Source organism: Bos taurus, chromosome 5 (assembly GCF_002263795.3).
Source record: "Bos taurus isolate L1 Dominette 01449 registration number 42190680 breed Hereford chromosome 5, ARS-UCD2.0, whole genome shotgun sequence".
NCBI classification, from domain to species: domain Eukaryota; kingdom Metazoa; phylum Chordata; class Mammalia; order Artiodactyla; family Bovidae; genus Bos; species Bos taurus.
The window spans coordinates 18974855-18992687 of NC_037332.1; positions in this window are offsets into that span (position 1 = coordinate 18974855).

Sequence of the window (17833 nt, forward strand, 5' to 3'; positions counted from 1 at the left end):
CCAGAAACTGAACTGGTATCTCCTGCATTACAGGTGGATTCTTTACCAAGTAAACTATCATTTCCTCCTAAAGGATCTCCCTGACTTACTCTTGCCCTCCAAAATCTATACTCAGCACAGCAGCTAGAAAGACCTTGTGAAATCTTAAGTTAGATCATGTCTCTCCCTCCATTTAAAACCCTCCAACAACTTCCAACTTCCAAAACCCTCCAATAAGCTCATTCAGGGTCATCCCTGGTGGTCCAGTGATTCAGACTCCACCCTCCAAATTCAGGGGTAATGGGTTCGATTCCAGGGCAGGGAGGTTCCACATGAGATGTGGTGTGGCCCAGCAAATATCCAGCTCACTCAGAGTAAAGCCAAAATGCTTCCATTGTTGTGTGCCCCATTCCCATCCTCTCCAAGCTCATCTCCTACTCCTTTCCCCCTTGGTTCTGCAATTAACAGCCTTACTGGCCTCCTTGCTCTTCCTTGAGCACTCCAGAGAGTGCTTGACATTCTCTTGTGGTCTATGATCCTGTTGTTCCCACTGCCTGGAATGACCTTTTGTATATAATCACAAAATCACCTCTTTACACCTCACCTCTACTGGATCTTTGCTGAAATTTTACCTTCTTGAGCTTTTAATAACCATCAGTCAGTTCAGTCGTGTCCAGCTCTGGGACCCCATGAATCTAATCGCAGCACGCCAGGCCTCCCTGTCCATCACCAACTCCCGGAGTTCACTCAGACTCACGTCCATCTAGTCAGTGATGCCATCCAGCCATCTCATCCTCTGTCGTCTCCTTCACCTCCTGCCCCCAATCTTTCCCAGCATCAGGGTCTTTTCAAATGAGTCAGCTCTTGGCATGAGGTGGCCAAAGTATTGGAGTTTCAGCTTTAGGATCAGTCCTTCCAATGAATACCCAGGACTGATCTCCTTTAGGATGGACTGGTTGGATCTCCTTGCAGTCCAAGGGACTCTCAAGAGACTTCTCCAACACCACAGTTCAAAAGCATCCGTTCTTCGGCACTCATCTTTCTTCACAGTCCAACTCTCTCACCCATACATGACCACAGGAAAAACCATAGCCTTGACTAGACGGGCCTTTGTTGGCAAAGTAATGCCTCTGCTTTTTAATATGCTGTCTAGGTTGGTCATAACTTTCCTTCCAAGGAATAAGCTTAACTTATTCATTTATTCTCTGTCTCCTCCAATCTAGAACACAAACTCCCTGAGGTCAATAACTTTTTATCCTAATGCCTAGAAAAATGCCAGACATATAGTAGGCATCAAATATTTGTTGAATAAATAAATTGAATAGCTGAATGAATAAATCGCTTTCTTTCACAAGCACTCTATTGGCACTGTTCTAACATACCCTTACCATCCATCAGAGAGATGACCTTTTTTTTTAATTAAAACTGGAGAAAAAAGAAAAAAGCACTAGTATTATATTTGGTCATTCCGTCTCCATTCTTGCTGCTCTTCAATTAATTTCCCACCCATCAGTCACAATGATCTTCCTAAAACTCAAACCTGCTGAGCATCTATGGAACTTTATAACTTTGAAGATAAGAGTTCATCCTTTTAACCTGCCTTGTAAGATTTCTCATTGTCTACCTCATACATATCTTTCCAGTTCATCGTGAGTTACCCATGTTTTCTGATAGGGAAGAATTGAGGCAGTAAAGAGATTTTGAATCAGAGGTTTCTCCTGTAGATCAATGGCTGATGATCCTGGTCAGGGCTCGGGTGACTGTTAAGAATATTTTACGAGTTGACCACTGGGCCTTCTTACATTTGAGGCAATCCCCAAGTCACCACGTAATACCCACAGAGTCTTACTCACTGTGCAATGCTCACTATAAACGCTGATGGTTATAGTGAAGTCGGTTTATCTACCTTTTTCCTTGAATTAAATGTTAATATAAAATCCTAGCACAATAAAGTATATTTTGAGTGAAACTGAAAACACTGGAAATTTGAAGGGGTAGACATCCAGCCTGGCCGTTCAGCTTCCATACACCTGATATGGCCCCTGAAGCCCTTTTGAATAACCACAGGTGAGAGGCTCCAAGTCATAAGAGGGTCAGGCAACCTCACAACGCAGCGACACAGAGGAAGAAAGCCTTTCAAAACAGCCACATCTTTTGGTTGTTTACAAAATCTGTCCAAGTAGCTGAAATGCACTTGGCTGTCCTCTGCTCCTCTGCTTAGTGTGTGACAAACAGCAATCTCTCCAAATGGCAGGAAACAACAGAAGGAGAAATATGTACACATCTGCTTCATGCAGGAGATGGAACACTCTGCAGGTTTTCACCTTATGACCGGCTCCTGAGGGAGTAATTAGGATTTGGTGCACTGCTCACTGGAGCTACCTCAGCTTCTCTGCCAGAGAATTCTGAGAAAAGGTTTGTTGTTTCAGTTTCAAAATTGCATTTGAGGCCAACTCTTTGACTAGAGTGCATGTAGGGACAAGCAGCGGGAACGATCAGCAAGTGGTGTTCGTGTTCACATTCTCTCTCTCTGCACCTCGGGTCCATGACGGGTTCATTTTTCAGAAGCCTAATAAAAAAAAAATGATCTTAAGAAATGGAAAGTGGAGTTTTTAGCTGCCAGAGGTCTGATTTTTATTTTTAGATATTAAGATGAGGGAGCTTCTAAGGAGGCTGTGAGGGGTTCTTGGTCATGCCTCTTGCAGGTGGACAAGTTTATTTCCAGATTGAGAAATGTGACCCTGGCCAATTTTGAAGGCCCAGTGTAAGCCAAACAAAATCAATCCAAAGTGTTAGTCCACTTGGAAGAAGGGCTATTGCCAGTGCAAATCTAATGCTGTCTCTGACTGGCAATGAAATACATCTTTAAACCAGTGAGTAACTCTATCCTTTTTTTAACATTTCTAAAATGGCCTTCCCTCCCTCAACTTCCTTCCAACATAGACCAGCTCCCTGGAGGAACCCGGCCAAGGAGGCCTATTAGAATGAACTGGTTAGATGTTTCTGCCCAAAACCTTTCATGACTTTGGAAGAGCCAAGAAAGGAGCTGTTATTTCTAGGATACAACCTTATTTACCTCATGTCAAGATAGAACTAATTGCAACAGTGGTTTTGAATAGCACATCAGATCAGATCAGATCAGTCGCTCAGTCGTGTCTGACTCTTTGCGACCCCATGAAGCGCAGCACGCCAGGCCTCCCTGTCCATCACCATCTCCCGGAGTTCACTCAGACTCACGTCCACCGATTCAGTGATGGCATCCAGCCATCTCATCCTCTGTCGTCCCCTTCTCCTCCTGCCCCCAATCCCTCCCAGCATCAGAGCCTTTTCCAATGAGTCAACTCTTGGCATGACGTGGCCAAAGTACTGGAGTTTCAGCTTTAGCATCATTCCTTCCAAAGAAATCCCAGGGCTGATCTCCTTTAGAATGGACTGGTTGGATCTCCTGGCAGTCCAAGGGACTCTCAAGAGTCTTCTCCAACACCACAGTTCAAAAGCATCAATTCTTCAGCACTCAGCCTTCTTCACAGTCCAATTCTCACATCCATACATGACCACTGGAAAAACCATAGCCTTGACTAGACAAAACTTTGTTAGCAAAGTAATGTCTCTGCTTTTGAATATGCTATCTAGGTTGGTCATAACTTTTCTTCCAAGGAGTAAGCATCTTTTAATTTCATGGCTGCAGTCACCATCTGCAGTGATTTTGGAGCCCAGAAAAATAAAGTCTGACACTGTTTCCACTATTTCTCCATCTATTTCCCATGAAGTGATGGGATTAGATGCCATGATCTTCATTTTCTGAATGTTGAGCTTTAAGCCACCTTTTTCACTCTCCACTTTCACTTTCATCAAGAGACTTTTGAGTTCCTCTTCACTTTCTGCCATGAGGGTGGTGTCATCTGCATATCTGAGGTTATTGATATTTCTCCCGGCAATCTTGATTCCAGCTTGTGTTTCTTCCAGTCCAGCGTTTCTCATGATGTAGTCTGCATATAAGTTATCAGTGGACAACTAAAGGATAAAAGTCTACCTGTAGTTGTACCACATACCAACCCCATCTCTCTCACCTATGCACACCTATAATGTGTGCATGCCACCACATACATACACATACATCATACACTCAATGCACACAACACACACACACCACATACAAATATATCATACACACATACACACCAAGAAATACCACATATGTATACAAATACCCACATGTATGCAAACATCCACATACATACCACACACATCATATACACATACCCCCTCACAGGCATACACAGCACATGCATACACAGGTTACACAAACACGTAATGTACGCACATACTATAGACAAATGCATATACATACAAATTACACACACCATCCTTTCCACACACCTGTTCACATAATAAACCTGAACGTGCAACACTTGCAAACACACACCACAGACATACATACACACTGCATATAAATCCACCACACAAACACTTGATCAACTCAGTAGCCAGTCTAGAAGAAACACTAACTTCTTCCCTTTGATCACAGCACAGCTATTTTAATTCTTATGTCTATGTGAAAGGTATGGCTGTCCCATTTGACTCTCTGCTTTGAGGTACCAAAGGGAATGCTTGCCCAATATATGCTGCTGCAGGAGGCAGGGCACCTAATGCTTCAGCATGAGAGTTCTGGAACCAGCCTGCCACAGGTGGGTGTCCTCAACTGAGTTATTTAACCCCTAAAAGTCACAGTTTTTCACCAATCACTTGAAAGTATAGCTAGTTCTTAGACTTGTACTGAGAGTTAAATTAGACAAAATGCTCAGACCAGTGGGGCAAAAAGCATGCCCTTAACATGTAGTAGGTGCAATTAAGAGGGAACATGGATATCCTGCATTGCAGGCAGATTCTTTATCATCTGAACCTCCAGGGGAGCCCAGCTGTTATCCTACCACCTCCTAAATGTCAGGCTAATGATATCAACCCATTTCTAATTATATGGACTGAGTCTTGTAAGGAACCACACAGTTATAGAGTAATCTGGGGAAAAGACCCAAAGCCATCTTGATTGTGGGATTTGAGGCCCATTCTGGAGGAGATCCTTATAGTCAAAGCTGTGGTCTTTCCAGTAGTCATATACAGATGACTGTGAGAGTTGGATCATAAAGAAGGTTGAATACTGAAGAACTGATGCTTTCAATTTGTGGTGCTAGAGAAGACTCTTGAGAGTCCCTTGGACAGTAAAGAGATCAAACCAGTCAATCCTAAAGGAAATCAACCCTGAATATTCACTGGAAAGAAATGAGGCTGAAGCTGAAGCTCCAAAACTTTGGCCACCTGAAGCAAAAAGCTGACTCGTTGGAAAAGACCCTGACGCTGGGAAAGATTCAAGGCAAAAGGAGAAGAGGGCAACAGAGAATGAGATGATTGGATGGCATCGCCAATTCAATAGACATGAACTTTGTTGAACTCTGGGAGATGGTGAGGAACAGGGAGGCCTGCTGTGATGCAGTCCATGGGGTTTCAAAGAGACACAATTTTAGCAAGTGAGCAAAAACAAGAACAGAAGAAGAGAGGGCCTTGCAGTTAGCTGAAGTCCTCGAGTTGCCCCACTCAAACACAGCTTCCCAAGACTGTTTTGAAATGTGAAAGGAACTCAACAAGACAGTCAAGACTTTTTCCCAGTGGCACTTGCAAGAGAAATACAAAGAAAAATCTGTGAAGGAAAAAAAAAAAAAAACTGCACAGGAAGAGAGGAAGGAAGAAAGAGAGGGAGGGAGGGAGAGAGGAAGAGCATGAGAGAGAGAGAGAATTAATTTCATCCCAAAAGAATTGCAAGGGAAACACAAGACCTCACTTATCTACACGTGCATCCAAAGGATATGGGGAGAGGAGATGGTAGGTTCAGGAAGCCTAGATGAACAAGGCCAGATACCCTGGAAACATAGTAACAAAAATCCCTTCTTTCTCCTGTTTTCTTTATCCAGGCCAGAGGGGAAAGCCTCAGGAAATCAGGCCTATTAGTGAAGGTACTGAGACTCTTTCATAGATGTTCTAAAAGAAAGATCTATAAAGTGCTACCAGAGGCCATTGTAGAGCTTCGCCTCTCTTTCCTTGCCCACAAACGTTCCTCTTCTTCCACAGGCTGCAGAAGCACAGGTCAGGTAGAGCCTTGGAAAGGGGTAGGGCTGGTCTAGGATTGCTAGGAAGGCCAGAAGGTGAGGTGGGGCTACCGGGGCCCCATCTCCCAGGAGAGCCACCCTAATCAATGGGATTCTGGGAATTGAGCATCTTCCCCAGCTCTGCAGATCATCTGATCCTTAATGCTTTCATATCATAGGAGAATGCTTCTTCTCAGTTCTGGAAAAGCCAGTGCTCTTCTTCTGTCCAAAGTCCACGAGTAAATAAAATGAGATGAGATGGTGATGATAGTTCCATGTTTATGGGAGAAAGGCACTGCTTTTTCGGGAGCCAGGAGAAAAATACCCTATAGGAAACGCTATTTACAAATGATTAAAATGTGTGCATACACAGGCAAGCAGAGGAGCAGAGAACAGGCTCAACCTTGCGATCATGGGGTCTTATAACGAACGAGACAGCTGAAAGCCAGGAAGGTGAACTCACCTTTGGAATTGATAAGAGTCATTGTTTGGCTTTGCTTTATCTTTATTTTGATCTGAGGTTGCCTCTCCTATCACTTTCTTCCTGGACACAGTGTCTTATTATCTGTGTGGAGACTGAGGAAAATTGTTCGTTCTGTGTAAGGGCAATACACTCCCCTCCTTTTGTCTTTTTCAGGAAATTAGTAGCTTCTGTTCCATTAACTGGAGTGTTTTGCCTTATCTCATTCCTATAAGTAAAGTGGGAACTTTAAGGCCACAATTTAGAATTATTCTGTGTAATTTATCCTAAATGGATTCTCTTCTCATTGCAACGTTTATCTCTACCTGACTAAAGATTATTTTCAGGCTTACCTAAAGGCCCACGATTGTCCTCTCTTTGAAGCTGAAGTCTTTAGACAAGTAATGAAATGTGACAGGCTTCTGAAGTAAACTCTATCCTTTTATAGCCAAATGGACTTCTTGTCATTTTAGAACCCAGTCTCTACATCCTTTTATACTTTATTTTACAGGTGACCTGGGAAACTCTTTTAATCAGATGATACTTGCTCATTGTTCCAGAACAATCTTAACAGAAATATGTTACTTTTAAAATTTTATTGGAAATTCGAGGCCTAAAAATAACATCCAGTCACTAGGCAGAAATTTCAATATACTCTTCTATCACATAAATACCAAAGGTGAGGATGAATACTAAGGATGCAGGTTAATGTGGCAACTTTCGCAGTGTACCATTCAGTTTCAAGAGAAAATTCATAGAGCTAAAAGCTGGCTGATGCTTTCCTAGAATGCACCAATTTCCCTAATTGAGTTTTTCATGACTGCTATTTGTTCTGATTGGTCAGAACCTGTGTTATGCCAGTGGTCAAGTAATGTACCATCTAGTTCAATTGTAGTCCTGTATTAAGAATAAGTCAGATCTCAAAGACATTAAATGATTTCATCAGAGTCATATAGACAGTAGATAGCCAAGACTAGGTCCTGTCATTGAATTCCACTTCAATACCCTTTTCACTAACTTGTATGGTCATTCAAAGATGTGTAATCATGAACTGTGTTCTAACAAGACTCCACTGTTTCAATAAATGAAAGGAGGCATTACAATTCAATATACTAGCTCAATTATTATACAGCATGCCACAGTTCTCTAAAAATACATACATTCTTACAGCTTATAATAAATACAAATATCTCTTCTCTGACCATGGCATGATAGAAACCAAGCTCACAAAAGGTCCATTCAGGGGCAGTAGAAGAAAATTAAACTTACCAGGTTCTCTAGATTCTAGTCTTGATTGTCACCAGCAATTCTGTGACTTTGGATAAAGTCCTTAGTTTTCACATGTAGTACTGGGCATGTCTAAAAGAGAGGTGCTTCTGTTGAGCTTCTCAGGTGAGTGGTTGGAAACTACGTGGTGATTGAGATTGTTTACAACACTGAAGTTCTATGATTTCCTGATCTGTTTACCAGGAAATCAGATTAATTTACTCTCTTTTATTGACCCTTTCAAGGAGTTTCACTTCCAGCACAGATGGCCACAGTAGAATCCAACCCCATAGGCAGAAAACTAGCCAACAATTCCAAGTAAGCCATTGTAGCAAAGACTGCTATCCATCGATCAGTTCCATTTGCTTCTTCTTTCTTATAGTAAACTCCCCAACTCAAATTTTCAATGGGCTCAAGACCTTACAACTACAAATGACAATTTCTAACCTCCATTGCAACTGGGTGTGGCTTTGTGCCTCAGTTCAGTTCAGTTCAGTCGCTCAGTTGTGTCTGACTCTTTGCAACCCCATGAATCGCAGCACGCCAGGCCTCCCTGTCCATCACCAACTCCCGGAGTTTACTCAAACTCATGTCCATTGAGTCAGTGATGACATCCAGCCATCTCATCCTCTGTCGTCCCCTTCTCCTCCTGCCCCCAATCCCTCCCAGCATCAGGGTCTTTTCCAATGAGTCAACTCTTCGCATGAGGTGGCCAAAGTATTGGAGTTTCAGCTTCAACATCAGTCCTTCCAATGAACACCCAGGACTGATCTTGTTCAGAATGGACTGGTTGGATCTCCTTGCAGTCCAAGGGACTCTCAAGAGTCTTCTCCAACACTGCAGTTAAAAAGCATCAGTTCTTCGGCTCTCAGCTTTTTTTTATAGTCCAACTCTCACATCCATATGTTACCACTGGAAAAACCATAGCCTTGACTAGATGGACTTTTGTTGGCAAAGTAATGTCTCTGCTTTTCAATATGCTATCTAGGTTGGTCATAGCTTTCCTTCCATGGAGTAAGTGTCTTTTAATTTCATGGTTGCAATCACCATTTGCAGTGATTTTGGAGCCCCCCAAAATAAAGTCTGACACTGTTTCCACTGTTTCCCATCTATTTCCCATGAAGTGATGGGACCAGATGCTGTGATCTTAGTTTTCTGAATGTTGAGTTTTAAGCCAACTTTTTCACTCTCCACTTTCACTTTCATCAAGAGGTTTTGTAGGTCTTCTTCACTTTCTGCCATAAGGGTGGTGTCATCTGCATATCTGAGGTTATTGATATTTCTCCCGGAAATCTTGATTCCAGCTTGTGCTTCTTCCAGCCCAGCGTTTCTCATGATGTACTCTGCATATAAGTTAAATAAGCAGGGTGACAATATACAGCCTTGACATACTCCTTTTCCTATTTGGAACCAGTCTGTTGTTCCATGTCCAGTGCCTAAGTTCTCACTATTGACATGTGAGCCATGAGTGATATGTATAATTTGTAGGCTTTATTCTTAACTAGAAGGGAAATGCCTTCCATTTTCTCTTTTTCCCTTCCCCTGTTGGGAGGAGAGTTGTTATAGCCAACGTGGACACAGAAATGGAAGCTATATGTTAACTATAACAGAGTTAATATACCAGCTCTGTATTACCTGCTTCTAGACATAAGAGAAAAATAAACTCTCACTGCATTGTGAGTCTTTGTTTAGCAGCTTAGATGGTTCATCCAATGGTACAGCCATCAGTGAATGCTGCCACTGAACAAAATGCAGAATCCAAGCAGGATGCTTCAGCCTTGAATTATATTTAGCAGTGACCTAGCCCACAGCATTAAGGTTCCATTTACAAAGAAATCATTTTAGTTATACACTGTTGTTGTTCAGTAGCTAAGGCATGTCTGACTCTTTGCAACCCCATGGACTGTAACACACCAGGCTTCCCTGTCCTTCTCTATCTCCTGGATTTTGCTCAAACTCATGTCCATTGAGTCAGTGATGCTTTCTAATCAACTCCTCCGCTGCCGCACTCCTCCTTTTGCCACCAATCTTTCCCAGCATTAGGGTTTTCTCCAATGAGTTGGCTCTTTGCATCAGGTGGCCAAGGTAATGGAGCTTCAATTTCAGCATCAGTCCTTCCAGTGAATATTCCGGGTGGATTTCCTTTAGGATTGACTGGTTTGATCTCCTTGCTGTCCAAGGGACTCTCAAGAGTCTTCTCCAGCACCACAGTTCTAAAGCATCTATTCTTTGGAGCTCAGCCTTCTTTATAGTCCAACTCTCACAGCCATCTGTACATGACTACTGGAAAAAACCATAGCTTTGACTATACACACCTTTTCAGTAAAGTGATGTCTCTGCTTTTTAATACGCTTCCTAGGTTGGTTCTTCCTGGTGGCTTAGATGGTAAAGAATCTGCCAGAAATGTAAGAGACTCAGGTTCGATCCCTGAGTCAGGAAGATCCTCTGGAGAAGGGCATGGCAACCCAATCTAATACCCTTGCCTGGAGAAGTCCATGGAGAGAGGAGCCTGATGGGCTACAGTCCATGGGGTCACAAATAGTCAGACATGACTGAGAGACTAACACTTCTATGTTGGTCACAACTTTCCTTCCAAGAAGCAATAGTCTTAATTTCATGGTTGCAGTCACTATCCACAGTGATTGTTGAGCCCCCCAAAATAAAATCTGTCACTGCTTCCACTTTTTCCCCCTCTATTTACCATGAAGTGATGGGACTGGATGGCATGATCTTAGTTTTTTGAATGTTAAGCTTGAAGCCAGCTTTTTCAGTCTCTTTTCTCATCCTCATCAAGAGGCTCTTTAGTTCCTCTTCACTTTCTGCCATTAAGGTGGTATCATCTGCATGTCTGAGGCTGTGGATATTTCTTCTGGCAAGATTTATTGCAGCTTTTGATTCATCCAGCCTTGCATTTCACATGATGTACCCTGCATATGAGTTAAATAAACAGGGTGACAGTATACAGCCCTGTTTTACTCCGTTTCCAATTTTGAACCAGTCAGTTGTTCCATGTTTAGCAGTGTCCTAGCCCACAGTATTAAGGTTTAATTTATAAAGGAATTGTCTTAATTATAAACTAAGACATCTCAAATTTCATAGTTCATAACACCTGCTGATTACTAAGGCCAATGATGTTTTTCATCTTATATCCTGTAAAAAAAAATGGTAGAATAAATGCTTATCCCCCTATCCTTAACATACTATATCCAATATGCTTTCAAAAAATGTCAATTTCAATAAATACTCTCCCAGTACAGAAACCTAGTATAAACTATAAACACTGTATAAAATATAAGCCAACAAAGTAGTCAGTATTGGGTTGTAACAGCCACCAGATTGTCTTTTGAAATGTGTTTCTTCAGATAAAAGATCTTTGTGAATCCTGAAATCCCAGGAGCCCAAGGACCAGAAATCCCTAACCTTTCTGCCAGTGTACCAGCAGAATTATCTACAAAAAGTTCACTTTGTCAGTTCCTTACAATCTCTTCTTTAATACTAGGCTAAAACATAAATAATTATGTGAGCATGTAAAAGCAAGATCTGATATTTTATCAGCATCTAACTTTGGTGTTGGAGAAGACTCTTGAGAGTCCCTTGGACTGCAAGGAGATCCAACCAGTCCATCCTAAAGGAGATCAGCCCTGGGATTTCTTTGGAGGGAATGATGCTGAAGCTGAGATTCCAGTACTTTGGCCACCTCATGTGAAGAGTTGACTCATTGGAAAAGACTCTGAGGCTGGGAGGGATTGGGGGCAGAAGGAGAAGGGGACGACAGAGGATGAGATGGCTGGATGGCATCACTGACTCAATGGACGTGAGTCTGAGTGAACTCCGGGAGTTGGTGATGGACAGGGAGGCCTGGCGTGCTGCGATTCATGGGGTCTCGAAGAGTCGGACACGACTGAGCTACTGAACTGGACTGAACTTGAGAATAAAGCTTAGTCATGGTAATTGTGGCAAATGCTGCAGTGTGGCTCACTCAACAACCACCCCAATCTCCTTCTAGCATGCCTTTCTGTGGAGTAAAGACTGGAAAGCTAAACCCCACGTTCCCCTGAGGATTCCTTATGGGACTCGCGTTCTTCTCAACCAAATCACATTCTGTAGGCTACCTGACACCTCTTTCTGTTTATACTGGCTAACCTCAATTCTATTTCTGTAACTAAGAACCCTGACTACTACAGTGCTATTTTAAGTCTCTCCTTCTTTAAGGATTGAAGGTGTAAGGAGGTTCATGGGACATGTTTTTTTACAGATTTCTTTTTATCATCAGCAATTTTAACATTATTTTGTTGAGGGAAAGAAAAGAAAGCACTAGTCAGGAGGCAGGTCTTGGGAGCTCTGAGTGCTAATCGGAAGTGCTAAATAGCTAGTTTCTTATTCCAGACTTACTGCTACTGCTAAGTCAACATCAGTCGTGTCCGACTCTGTGCGACCCCATAGACGACAGCCCACCAGGCTCCCGTCCCTGGGATTCTCCAGGCAACAATACTGGAGTGGGTTGCCATTTTCTTCTCCAGTGCATGAAAGTGAAAAGTGAAAGTGAAGTCGCTCAGTCGAGTCCGACTCTTCGCGACCCCATGGACTGTAGCCTACCAGGCTCCTCCGTCCATGGGATTTCCCAGGCAAGAGTACTGGAGTGGGGTGCCATTGCCTTCTTCTAGACTTACTCACTAGCCATCTTCAAAGACACAGTCATTTTCACACCAATCTTGATATGGAAGCCAATGCTGGGAGACCAGAGAGCAACTAAGCTTTCGGATAGAGTGTTTTAATAATTTATTATACCTTTAGAGGTCAAAGGAGTGATCAACAAGAGTTAGAGACTCTCTAACAATCCTTAGAGGAACTGTCAAGCCTGCTTCATGTAGGTGTATTTTTCCTGAAGTTTGATGCCCAACCAGCAACTTCAGTGTCACCTGGAAACTCCTTAGAAATGCAAATTCTCACACTCCGTACAAACCCAACCTGCTTAATCAGAAGCTCAGGATTGGGACTTCCCTAGTGGTCCAGGGGTTAAGAATATACCTGCCAAGGCAAGGAACACAGGTTCGATCCCTACTCAAGGAAGAGGTCTCAGAGGAACTAAGCCTGTGGGCCACTGCTACTGAGCCTATGCACCCTAAAGCTTGGGCTCTGCAGCAAGAGAAGCCCCAACTCTCTACAACTAAAGAAAGCCCATGCACAGCAGCAAAACCCCAGCACAGCCAAAAGTAAATAAATTAAAAAAAATTTTTTAAAGAACTCAGGGTTGAACCCAGGAATCTGTTTTAACCAGAAGATTCTAATATATGCTCAAGCCTGAGGACCACTCATGTAGATCATACAACCCTAATTGAGGTTAAATGGAGTTTAAGAAAAATAGTGGCAGGTCAGGAAAAGAGAAAAGACAATTGAATAAATAGGTCTTGGATTTAAAAGGAAGTGCATGTGAGAAATAGAATATAAATTTAATCCCTTTTCCACATAAAATGTAAAAAGCTCTATTAGAAAGAATATTGTGCTGGGAATTTGAATCAATGGGCTTGAATTTTGGATTTTTAATTATAGGTAACTTTGAACTAGTTATTTATTTGAGCTTTCTAGAATCCCATTTCCTAATTTGTAAAATGAAATAATGGGATGAGATGTTCTCTAGCACTCACAACTTCTGTCTTCTCTCTGTTCTGGACAAAATTAACACTGTTATCGTTGATTAGCTTCCTATTACTTCCTGAGCATCATGACCTTTCCAATATAAACCTGATGATAGAACGTTCCTAGCATTTTATTCATATTTTTGTCCTTAGGAGCAGTACCAGGAGGAAAATTAACAAAAGATACATGTAGTTCTCCCACCCCATGTCAATAGTCCAGGAGTATACTTCAGCTTAATTCAGGACTGATAAAATCCACTAGATATCTGAAAGACCAATGTAATATTTAAAACATACTGGAAATAACCAATATACTAGAAACGTGTACAAATTACTTGTATGTGCCGTCCATATTATTGATGATTTTGATTGAGGCAGGTAGCAATTACTCTTGCGAAAACCACAAATGACACCTCTTAACAATGTAGAAACATTGCAACATTGACAGGAGGTTGTGTCCACTCAGTAAACGTGGGAACCGTGGAGGGGAAAAGGTCCTATGTGTAGAGAAATAGAGGCTTCCCTGCTGGCTCAGTGGTAAAGAACTCACCTGCCAATGAAGGAGACACAGGTTCAATTCCTGGGTCGGGAAGATCCCCTGGATAAGAAATGGCAACCCACTCTAGTATTCTTGCCTGGAGAATCCCGGGGACAGAGGAGCCTGGTGGGCTACAGTTCATAGGGTCACAAGAGTCGGACTTGACTTAGGGACTAAACTACTACCAAAAATATAGAGACCAAGAATTAACCAGTTAATAAATTTGCTGAAGATGGAAATGCAAACACTTTGCAAAGCTATAAAGTAGTAAATTAATAAACAGGGTACAAAAAAGTATTGCAAAAATATGTGTTCCTTACAGTTGAGACTATCTTCCTCCCCACTACCTTTCTTGGCAGATAATAAGTACTTAGTAAATTTGAGATTAAATGAATGAAGTTTGAGATTGAGAATATTTTTAACTCTTTGTATATAATCACCAAAAAAACTCACACTATTATAACTTTTTTTTCAAGCAGAGCAAGTTACTTTACTTTTAAAAAGCCTAAACTATAGTATTTTCTTTCAAAGTTTTGCGAAGTCGGTGGGATGAGCATGAAAATTTCATGCAAGTTTCATTGTGTTGGGCCTCCTGAAATTACAAATATTCACTGCTTATTATTTTTTAAAATGGCATATTCAAATAATCCATTTTTTTTCTTGTTTAGGACACATTACCTACGTTTAAAAAACTGATTAGTTCTCTTTTTGTAAACACTGAGTAACAAAGAATTAATCATGATACTAGAAGGGGTGGCACCAACACGTGTTATCAAGACAAGACTCCTCTCCCCTTAAAACATGTGACTGCCAATCATCTACAGGGGTAATTTCAGAACACAGATCTTCTTTTAAAAAATAAATGAAACATGATGTTGTTTCAGAGATATTAGAAGAAAATGCTTAGAAGAGAGTCTTAAAAATAGCAAGTTTTAAAATTAGATACTGGTGATGGTTGCATAATTCAGTGAATAGACTAAAAAACAATTGAATTGTACACTCAAAATTGAATTCATGGTATATATATTACACTCCAAAATATTTTTTTTAATAGAAGAGGCTAGGCTACAGAAAATGGAAATACAAATGCACTCTGTGGACCGTTCTGCAGCATAGAAGGAGGAGGAGGAGAACATTATGCCAAACCCCAGACATCTGTCTGGTTGCTAGCCAACTTTCACAGTATCCTCTGTGCAAAGATTGTGTGTCGCAGTTCACACCCTTGCCAAGTCATGAAAATAAATATATATGCAGTATTAATAGCCTCTGGTATTTTCAGCATGATACTTGAATTCTGGAAAGGGATTCCCTGAACAGTCCTAAACTGAAACATGTTGAGGACTGTCATCTTTGCAAAATGCCATCTGAGTCTTTGTGGGAAGGATCTTTCTTAGATCCCCTTGTCCAGTCAGCCTCAGATGGCTGGCTGTAGGACATAGGATAAATGCAGGGTTACTTCGCAGCGGTGATTCTTAACCTGGAGGAAGTAAAGGTCAGGAATCCCAGATGAAAGGTGAGAAAACTCAGAAGAGTGTAAGTGCGCACAGACTCAATTTTATATACAACATCAAGGTCTCCAAGGGCCTTGGAATTCCATCTATGGACTTCACTGAAGAATCCTTGGCCTATACTCTGTATAGCGTGCCTTGCCGTCTATTAGAATATTTCAGTGAAATTTAACATTGAAAACTAAATACTAGGATTTTAGAGATGCTCTAAAGAGTTCATCTTTTACTATCACAAATACAGAGGTCCTTAATTTCTTGACTAGAACCTGCAACAGCTTCTAAAGGGAAGCAAATGCCACTGGACAATGGAGGGAAGACCTCAGCAGACAGAAGTCATAATTACTTGACGTTTTCATTGTCTTTGGCTTCTCTCTGTGGATTTTTTCCCCACTTATCACACACAATATTATTCTCTCCTTGTGTATTTTTGACATTGCATTTCCAACAACATATGTTACTTGCCCTGGACTGTGTTAAGTAAGAATCTCAAGATTAGGTTTTGTATGTATTTTTAAAAACTCATCTATTTATTTAGCTAGTTTTGGTTGTTCTAGGGCTTTTCTCTAGCTGTGGTGAGAGGAGGCTAATCTCTACCTGTGGTGCATGGGATTCCCCTTTGCAGTGGCATCTCCTGTTGTCGAGCACAGGCTCTAGGGTGCACGGACTTCAGAAGTTGCGGCACGTGGGCTCAGCAATTGCAGTTCCCGAGCTGTAGAGCACGGTCTCAGTAGTTGTGGCACATGAGTTTAGTTGCTCCAGGGCACGTGGGATCTTCCCAGATCAGAGATCGAACCCTGTCTCCTGCAATGGCAGGTGGATTTTTTACCACGGAGCCACCATTGAATCCATTTTTAAAAACATTTTGCAAAAAGCGTATCTTTTTTTAAGGGATGAAATCAAAGGTGGCAAGAATTTATTAAGCATATATGTATTCTCAGCTTCATATTTAAATGCCATGGAGAACACAAAGAAAAACTATCTGCTTCATTTAGAGAACTCACTCTCAGCTGATGAACGAAAGGTAATGAAAGGATAATCGTGCCTAAGTATTCACATTCATAAACCATAAAAAATGTTTCAAATAGAGAACTGTTTTATATTTCACCATCTGACTTGCATATACTAAAAATTGAGGACTCTATGAGTATTGCACTGAAATACAAAAATTCCGGGGGTGGGGGAGGCGGTAGGGGAGATATGTCAACATTTACCAAAAAGCATTTGTTTCCTGGCACTCTGCACAATTCCATGCTATAAAGTATGTACTTAAAAAATTAAAAAGTCATGGCCCTGTGCTGAAGTTATCTATAATCCAAGTTTCAGTTCAATTCAGTTCAGTTCAGTCGCTCAGTCATGTCTATTTGCAACCCCATGGACTGCAGCACACCAGCCTTCCTTATCCATCACCAACTCCCAGAGTTTACTCAAACTCATGTCCATGAGTCAGTGATCTCATCCTCTGTTGTCCCCTTTCTCTTCCCACCTTCAATCTTTCCCAGCATTAGGGTCTTTTCCAATGAATCAGTTCTTCACGTCAGGTGGTCAAAGTATTGGAGTTTCAGCTTCAGCATCAGTCCTTCCAATGAATATTCAGGACTGATTTCCTTTAGGGTTGACTGGTTGGATCTTCTTGCAGTCCAAGGGACTCTGAAGGGTCTTCTCCAACACTGCAGTTCAAAAGCATCAATTCTTCAACACTCAGCTTTCTTTATGGTCCAACTCTCACATTCATACATGACTACTGGAAAAACCATAGCTTTGACTAGACGGACCTTTGTCAGTAAAGTAATGTCTCTGCTTTTTAATATGCTGTCTAGGTTAGTCATAGCTTTTCTTCCAAAGGGCAAGCGTCTTTTAATTTCAAGGCTGCAGTCAGCATCTGCAGTGATTTTGGAGCCCAAGAAAATAATTGTCTCTCACTGTTTCCATTGTTTCCCCATCTATTTGCCATGAAGTGATGGGACCGGGTGGAGCAATCCAAGTTTATCTTTCCCAGTTGACGAGAAAGAAAAAGTTGCTTTCTTTTCTGCCTACTGAAGCTCCAGCAGGAAGTGTCAAAGAAGAAATCTGTTCCTGCAAGATTCTCAACCAGAGACAGAAGCATCTCCATCAGAAATATAGCAAATAGGACAGTTTTCCTGAGATTTCTAATCTAATTAGCCAGATGAAACCATCTTTCAGTTATTCCTTTGCTCATGTGTTTGGAGATGATTAAAAAAAAATGTTGAATGTTTTTTCTCCTTTGCTATCTATGGAACACAGGCTGTGTCACTTGAGGCAAAAGGAGACTGACAAAAACAAATTTG